The sequence below is a fragment of the Telopea speciosissima genome, chromosome 4 (genome assembly GCF_018873765.1).
Source record: "Telopea speciosissima isolate NSW1024214 ecotype Mountain lineage chromosome 4, Tspe_v1, whole genome shotgun sequence".
Taxonomy (NCBI): Eukaryota; Viridiplantae; Streptophyta; class Magnoliopsida; order Proteales; family Proteaceae; genus Telopea; species Telopea speciosissima.
The window spans coordinates 14,221,478-14,230,922 of record NC_057919.1 but is presented as its reverse complement, the minus strand read 5'-3'; the positions used below and the strand labels follow the sequence as shown (position 1 = coordinate 14,230,922).

Sequence of the window (9,445 nt, the reverse complement as noted above, 5' to 3'; positions counted from 1 at the left end):
TATTGGTCACAGGGTGAACTATACTGGCTGCTGTCCATTTTTCTGAAGCACTTCTAGGAGAGGGTGGACCTTGACACAACGGTAAGGTTGCTCCATTGCAAACCTAGTCGTCGTTTGTTTGAGTCGGGAAACAGCTTCTCTGTGAAGCAGGGATAAGGCTGCGTACATTATGACCCTCCCATCCCTCTCTATTATTTCTGCATGTCTGACTGAGAAATGTAAGGTGGTGCTCTTCTCCATGGTTTGAAACTGTATTATTGTTCTAAGCATCATCTTTTTCATTTTGGGAAAAAACATTAAAAACTTGAAATTTGAAGGTTTTCCTTTCTAAAATGTGTATTGCATTTCAGTGAAATAAGACAATGTTTTCCTTTTTCTGGAATTAAAAAAAAAAAATCTTTAGAATACTTTCCATTGAAACAAAATGAGGCTACAATGCTCTGGAGAAGAATGGAATCAAGAAACAGAGAAAAAAAAAGAGAGGCTCATAGAGTGGAGAAACCATAAAAACTCATGTGCCTAGGTGGATCATTTTATGATTTGGTGAATTAGTATTCTGTAAACCATCCAAAATACTTTCTAATGTGAATTGTTGGACTAATGTAAGGGAAGGAATAGCAGGAAGTTAATGTGATTAGCCTTATGCGAAGACTTATAAGGACTTAAGCACCCTCTCATGGCTAGTTTTTAAGGATAAGTGCTACACCTCAACAAGTGGCATCAGAGCTAGAAAGTTTGGTAGCTCACTGGGTTCGGAGATCTTCAGTTCAATCTGGTATATAATAAGCCATTAACAACCTGCTCATCTCATGTGCCTCCGGCATGCCTCATGCATCCATCTTTCCTTTCTTTTAACAGTTTCTGAACCCAAAATTATCAAACAAAGGAGAAAAGAAACATAATAATCAATAAATCATGTTCATGGGTGCATATGCATTTAAAAGAACAAAAATATATATTTCCCTGCTTTAACAGTTTCTGAACCCAAAAATAGCAAACAAAGGAGAAAAGAAACACTATAATCAATCAATCAATCAATCATGTTCATGGGCGCATATGCACTTAAAAGAACACATCTAGCTATGTAACAACTTTGGTCCCCAAGCATGCCTTCAAAGAAGGAATGGAAGAGGGTATCTTTCACTTTTCTCTGTTTGATCTTTAGATAGTATGGGGAGGGGAGGGACCAGGCAGGAGGGGCTCCTCCAAATGATTATTACAATATTAAATCCATCTCCTTTGACTTCACATTTAAAAGCTTATAATAGTTAGATAGATGGTGTGGATCAAGATGGACCATTGATTTTCTGAACTCTTTTTTCCTGTTATTTAGTTTCTTTACATACAAAGCTCTCCAACTGTTTCATTCTTTCCATAACCAAATCCTGTAGATTATCTAAAGTGCTTCAAGACAGTTGAGAGTGCCTAATAATGCAGTTATCACTAAAGTGAGTAGATTAACAATGCATGTTAAAGGTTCTTAGGGACGGTTTAGTAGGGTAGTTTTTGATCTTCCATCCACATTATACTCATTAAAATATACAAACCGTACCATTCAAACCTCCAACCCCTAAATACACACAAATTGTTCCTTAATGCTCTGATTAATTGGTTGCTTGTGTACTTAAAGGTCTAAAGCACTTCCCCCCCCCCCCCCCCCCATTTGGGTAGGGATATTAGAGGTCATTTTTAAGAGTAAATTTGCAAATTGTCTAGTAAGATCAGTTCAACTCATGAGGGTGGTGTATTTTTTGCTAGAAGGTTAGATTGTATTTAAAAAAAAAAAAGTAAACAAAAGAGGGAAGGAGGGCATACGCGTACCCTGCCTTATACAAGTACATAGGAAAAGAGAAACCACCTTTGGCATTGCCATCAACAGGAACTCCGTAAACTCAAAGTAAAAAGAAATTAAAAAAAGAACCTAAATCTCGGTCTACCTGCCTCATCAATAGATCGAGAGCTCTTATTTGATGTGAAAAGGGAGAGCAATATGTGTAGTTGATGATAAATTTTTCGCTGCATCTCTTGCCAAGTAGTCTACAGCCTAGTTGGCATCTCTTAATTAACAGTGAGAAATCTTCCAATTGATAGAGTTCAAAAAAGGTTGGAGGAAATGCCACTCCTTCTGTAAATACCAAAGGATTGATCGAGCATGCTTGGAAGGATATAACCACTAAGGCGGAGTCACATTCAATCCATAAATGTTCAACATTTAATTCTTTGGATTTGAATAAGTCCCGGATAAGACCAGTAAATTCGCTTGAAAATTTTAAGTGTTTCCAATATAGACGTTAAAAGTATCTATCACTTGACCCAAGTGGTCCTTGAAAACACCTTCCACTCCTGCTCTCCCCGAGGATTTTCTAATGAACAACCATCAACATTGAGTTTGGTCCATCTTATCTCAGGTTTGCACCAAAAGATTTTCATAGCTCCTACTCATGAGGGTGATGTAATCTACTAGAACAGAAGTAATATATAACCTTAAACAATGGTAGGTAGGGAAATGTAATATTCCATCCAAAATCTATTCTCTATTGAGTTATGAAATGATCATCACCTTCATAGGTCTATAGTTTTATATCTTTCTATAATTGATCAAAATCATAATCTCTTTATCCAAAAGTGAAAGTTTGCAGGTTCCAAAAGGAAATCATCTTCTAAAATATTTAGGTTGCTTCTGACATAGAGGCCATTTCTGGTCTCCCCTTTCATTTCCATCAACTTTAGGATGGTAATGCATATATGCTATCCTAAATACTAGTTAAAGTCTAGGATCATATCTCTAGCCATAAACCCTAAGTGTAGAACTCTTAGGCCTAATGCATGAACCTTCCCTTTAGCTGATGTGCCAATGTGATACCTAAGACACTTGGAAGATGCCCGGTTCACGATTAGTCGATGTTATCCCACTAAGTATATAAATTATACATTAATTAGTGTGACTTTTTAGTTACTTTTGAGCCATGGTCATCACTAATCCAATTCCATCATGGGGGACCTTTAGTTGTTGTGCTCAATGCTGATTTGAGGACCATAGATATAGAGGGCTGATGCTACCTTCACCCCACCTATGCATCAATATATCTGATTCTTTTTCCATCCCTAAACTTGGCCATGGCCAAAATCAGTTTTGAACTATTTCATAGGTATGATGCTCTAGAAGGCTTTTGAAATAACAAAATAATTAGTAGTAATCACTGACCACTAGCTCTCTCAAGGTAAAGGCTATGTACATACACTTTTTTTCTTCTTCTTCTTCTTCTAAAGTGACATGTATGAAACAAAGCCAAGAATATCTATTCCTTTTACTTCCTTGAGATAGAAGGACCTTTACCAAGCTTTGTCTACTCCTCCCCCCCTTTTGAGCCATGGCCTCATTAATTTGTGTGGGCCTACGTGGCGATGGTGAGTTGGGTAACACAAGTGCTTCATTCATCAATCATTGATAAGAGATCGATCTCAGACCTTCAACATATAGGTGTATTTAGAACTTGACACCTTTTATTTTTTTCTTATCTTATTCTCAAAAGTTTTTTAAGATAAGACATAAAAATGTTTTCAAAAATAATTTGAAAGTAACATATTAATGTCATTGTGAGTCTGTGTCTTACATTACAATATTAAGAAAAAAAAAACAAAAAATTCACCCAAAAAAAAAAAAAAAAAAAACGTATTAATGTCATTATCAAAATGTGTCATTGTTATACACATTTTTCAAGTATATATCTGAAATGACGTTATTACTTTCATTAGAAATTTTTTTTTATATCATACTAGGACAAAAAAGTAAGATTACAAATTTTTTGACATCTTGAGGAGTGTCAATAAAAAAATATCTTTTTTTATATATAGTTCATGTAAAAGTTAGATTGAAAAATGTAAACAAAATGCCCAAATATCCCTTGGATAGGTGGGTCATCTTAGAAGAAAAAAAGATTTTTTTTGTTGCAATTTTATTGTAGTTAGCTTCCATTTGATTCAGTCTTTGCTTAAAAACTCCATTTGTTGTTACAAAACCTGTTTTGTATATTTGTCTTTTTTAAATTATACATGATCCCCTCCCCTCCCCCCCCAAAAAAAAAGTGCAAGAGAATGCTTACCGGTCCTATAGCCCATGCATCAGCACGGTGCCCATGAGAGTGTGTATAGAGGCATTGGTTTGGATACACTATTGTGTTTGGGCGTAGAAACCACGTGACCGATTAGTGTTCTTCCCCCCCCCCCCCCCACCCCCCACCCCAAGAAAAAAACTGTTTGGGCTTATTTCATTTCAAAAGAAAAAGTAGACATGATTGATTGAGATTAGAAAAACCACCACATGATGGAGTTAGTGTCTTCCAATATGGTCACACACAATGGATCCAAGAGTTTCCATGGAATGATCATGAGCTCACCATACCTGCAATTCATCATGAAATTGACCAAACCCCACTGATTTTATTGCTTATGAGGCTACCCACTATATTGGACCAAGTTTTCCTTAAGTCACAATGAAAGACGAGGTTTTTAGACCTTCAACATATAGAGGGAAGGAGAGAGTACGTAATGATGATCTTAGATTTGTAGATGAACCATTCACCGTTAATGAAGGAAAACTTTCCCCAATAATCCACTACATTGTATAAATTATATTAAATTATCCATGACGAGGAAGCATATTGAACACATATTTCATTTGAGAAGACAAAGAAAAGTATAGTTGATTGAGATTGAAAGAAAAATAAAAAGATGATCGATTGATGGAGGTATTAATGTCTCATATTATTATTATTGCCATGGTTATGATCACCAGGCTTAGTTGTCTATTGTATGGGCATCCTTGATGAGGAGAATATCTATATTTCTACTCATGGGGTCACTTTCTTTTGTTGTTCCTTAAAAAGTAATGTGGCCCTTATAGTAGGGGCTAATATAAACGTACATGAAAGCATTAACAGGAGTGAGATTTTTTTACTTTCTCTATATCGAATCACGCTCCCTTTCAAGATTTTTAATTTTTTATAATAAGCCTTGTCGACCATCCCTATATATAGGGAAGAATGGACCCAACTCTCATAAAGGCAACTCCAACAACCAAATAAGAAACATAATGGGGTACTCATCATTAATATGGCAGGAAACAAGAACCTCATAGGCTAAGAAACATGTAAAAGGGCTTTTAATTAATTTATTTAATCTTCATGCATCCACTATATGAATTATTATTGAAATTTTTTTTTTTTTAAAGTTGAATTGGATCATGTAATACATGTAGTGTAGAGAGGAATCCATAACTTGTTCAAGAGATTTGATTGGTTAATTTCCTAGGAGTAGGAGAAGAAGGGAAAAGGAGGAGACGGAGTAGGTAGGGAAATAAAATAAAGTTGAGTCATGCTGAGGTGACATAAGCACTTCAATGTATGTGTTTCTACTCTTAGCCTCTAATATTAGTTGATACAAAATTCCAAAAGGGTCTCATGAACTGTCAATTTTTTTTGGCAGAAAAGGCTCAACATCAGTAATTAACTTGGAACCCACAAACCTCTTAACTACTTTTTTTTCTTTCTTTCTCGGAAGCTTCACAAAATCATATCAACTAATGCAGCCAAGACTTAGCATTAAATCTTCCTTATCTGAATCTGGATCATAGATACAACCACCATATATGATTGAGAAAAAGATAAACTTAGAGAAGAGAGAGAGAGAGAGAGAGAGAGAGAGAGAGAGATTTTATAGAAATGTAACTTATATTGATGCAGAGAATAATGGAATTTGCAAATAAACGAGAAAGAGTGAAAGAGAGAGAGAGAGATTTTACAGAAATGTAACTTATAATGATGCAGAGAATAATGGAAATTGTAAATAAACAATCACATAGTACATACAAAGATTTGATTACAGTCGCTCGTTTTCATATCTCTCACAGATTGCATTACAGAAAAAGAATAGTTGCTACAAATTTATAGTGAAATCATATACAAGAATTTCGTTGAAATACTTATATAAAAAACAAAAAAGGGTTGAGGGTAGCTGATACCACTTGTGTTTTTCTCACGGATAAAAATCCTCTCTGCTGCCCACACTGCACTGCAGTAGCAATGTGGGCATCAATGAGGATTTTTATCCTTCTCTCACCCATATAAAGAGAGAATTTTTATCACCTGCGGTTCCCCTGCCCGGTACGGTTCCCTAGTGCCTCTAATAAAAGTGGGGTGGATCCCACCCGGGCAGTGTGTTCCGTCAGGGGATGGAATGATCATTTCAACCCCCTATGAGAGGAACCGCACAATCGTACCGGTCAACGAACCTCAGGGGATAACGATTCATAAAGAGAGGGATTAAAATTCTCACCAATTCCTTAATTGTCAAGTGCGGTACAATTCGAGGCTGAGAACTTGACACGTGAAAAATACTTCATCTAATGTTACGAGCTTGATTGACCCATTTTTTTTTCTTGAACTTGACATCATTGAATGTCACATCTTCCATGTGTTGAGCTCTCGTTCCTAAACTACACCGCACTCGGGGATTAGGGAATTTAGGTGGATTTTTTTGGGTAATTTACCCATACCACCCCTGAGGTTTAACAAAAGTATGATTTTATCCCCCAGTTTTGGAAAATTTTGTGTATCCCCCTGAGGTTTACAAACGTTAACAAATAAACCCATTCCGTCAATTCATGACTAACAATGTTAAAATCAAGGGGTAAAGTTACAAAAATACCCCTTCAAGAAAAAAAAAAAAAAAAAAAAAAAAAAAAAAACACCTGCAACTCATCTTCTCCAAATCGATTGGGGAAGATGAGTTGCAGGTATCCTTGAGTCTTGGATGTGCTTAGTGGAGCTTTGTCCCTTCATCTTTGTTAGCAACCCTAGTCCCGCCAAATCCCCAACGACGATGCCTGCTATCGCTCCTGGCCTAAGTCCGCTTCGTCCCTGCTGTTGAGTGTCTTGAATCCCATTCCCGCTCGACCAAGTTATAGGGGTTGAGTTTATAGCCTTGGGCATCACTGCAATTGCCGGAGACGTGGCATCGGTGACATTTGGAGGAGTACAGACCGAAGAAGAAGGAATGGAACATGGTTTGTTAAGGAGTTTCCCACATAGATCAAGGTTCCCGGCAAATGACTCTGTCTTCTGATCACTGAAAGTTTCGGATTTCGGGACTTCTCCGGTTAGATTGTTGAAGGGGAGGTCGAAAGTAGCATTGGCAGGGATTTTCTTTGCAAAGTCCAGTGGGATAGCTCCAGAGAGCCTATTGTAAGAGAGGTTCAAGCAACGGAGTTTATCTCCTCCGAAATCAGCAAGCAACAATCCATTGATTAGGTTGGACGACAGATCGAGAACTTCTAGACCTTCAAATCCACTGGGCACAGCGCCAAAAAAGTAATTGCTGCTGAGGGAAAGGACAGTGAGATAAGGAAGCGCAGTTAGATTGTCAGGAATCTTTCCCGCCAAGGTATTATCGGATAGGTTGAGAAATTCGTGGCTATTGAGCCCACTGACATACTCCAGCAACGAACCAAAGATGACGTTGTTGGAGAGAGCGAGTGATTGAAGCTCAGAAGCGTGGAACAACGAGACGGGTAGAGTTCCATTGAAGGAATTATTGGAGAGATCGAGATGGCGAAGGTGTTCGATCATGCCCAGGTCTGGCAGAACCGAACTCAGAAGCTAACTACTGGGGAGAACCAAGCTGATGACACGAAGAGAATTGCCCGTGCCCGCAGTCCCAATTCTGGTGCACATAACTCCGTTCCATGAGCAAGGCATTTGGTCGTCGTAGTTCCAACTCGCTAACACTGACAAAGGGTCACTTAGAACAGAGTACTTGAAGGAGAGTAGAAGAACTCCGTCTGTGTTTAACCCAAAAGACCGAGTCACAAGGAGGAGGAGAACAGTAAATCCCCACCAGAAACCGAAACCATTGCTTACGAAACTCATGCTTTCTTCCAGTGATGCATCATCTTGCAGGGTATCTAAAGATGGAAAAAGAAAAAGGCGGAAAGATAAAGAAAGGCAAAGACAGACAGGAGAAAGTCTCATCACCATGGCCGATATCTCTCATATGGGGAAAGTCTCATCACCTCCTTTCCAGACCAGCAAGAAGAAGAAGATGAAGAAAAAATTGGGCCGACGATGACAATCTTGATCCGACAAAGCTCCACTAGCACATCCAAGACTCAAGGATACCTGCAACTCATCTTCCCCAATTCGATTGGTTGGGAAGATGCAACTGGGGAAAATGAGTTGCAAGTTTTTTTTTTTTTTCTTGAAGGGATAATTTTATAATTTTACCCCTTGATTTAATACTGTTAGTCATGAATTAACGGAATGGATTTATTTGTTAACGTTTGTAAATCTTAGGGAGGATACGCATAATTATCCAAAATCAAAGAGTAAAATCATACATGAATTAACGGAATGGATTTATTTGTTAACGTTTGTAAATCTTAGGGAGGATACGCATAATTATCCAAAATCAAAGAGTAAAATCATACTTTCGTTAAACCTCAGAAGTGGTATGTGTAAATCACCTTTTTTGGTTTTTTTTTTTTTCCCCTAAAGAGAAAGAGTTGTCAATAAAGGTTAGGTCAACTGAGTATTCAACACGGGTGGTGGGTGGTGGGTGGTTAGGTAATTTTGGAGTCAAAGCAGCAGCAGAAGATGATGACATGCACATGGTGAGAGGAACAGATCGAGCAGACGTATATAGGCAGCCTTCATTTTGGGGTCTTGGGGTCACACACAACCCGTCATATATTACGATTGCAAGGTAGTAAGTAAGTAAAGTACTAAATGCAAGTGTCACACTCTCCATAGCATGTCCCACGTGCATGTAATAAGCGACCGCGCTGTAGGCGTGCCTGATTAAGCGAGAGATAGCCTAGCTGCCAGCCGTCCGTAGGGGACCGTAACTCCACTAGTCCCTGCAAAGTGCACCCTACCCACGCTCATCAAACTTAAACGCGCGTGGCGTTGTTGACCCACTTATCAAACAATTTTATTTTTTTGTGGCAAGTGGAGAGCTGCTCTTAAAGACTAAAACGAGGGTGGGCTATTATTATAGATGTAAATGGATACTCGCAAATCCATGTTTGATTATTGTTGGAATCAGTTTAGGGGTTTTCGAATCTTGAATTTTGATTTTTAAAAATATTTGAATTTGTTCGATAGTCAAGGATCCAGATAATATCTGGTTAACTTACTATTTGAGTGTAAAATGTGATTAATTTTATATTTTTATAAAAACATATGATATATTACTATATTACTCTTATTATAAACACTTTTATAAGAATATTTTGATAATCAGAGTTGGAAATTGGTAATCGATATAGGTCAAATTAATTACTCATCGGATAATTTATCGAATCGGATAATATCTGAATATTCGATAGAATCCTAAATTCAAATATGATATTAATTTTTAAAAATTTGTCAAATATCAGATTGGATATGGT

General features: G+C 37.5%; 1 pseudogene; it reads right to left on the bottom strand.

Moving 5' to 3' along the window:
• Nucleotides 1–5,877: 5,877 nt before the first annotated feature.
• On the bottom strand, nt 5,878–8,013 carry LOC122659000 (annotated as a pseudogene).
• Between the last annotated feature and the right edge of the window lie 1,432 nt (nt 8,014–9,445).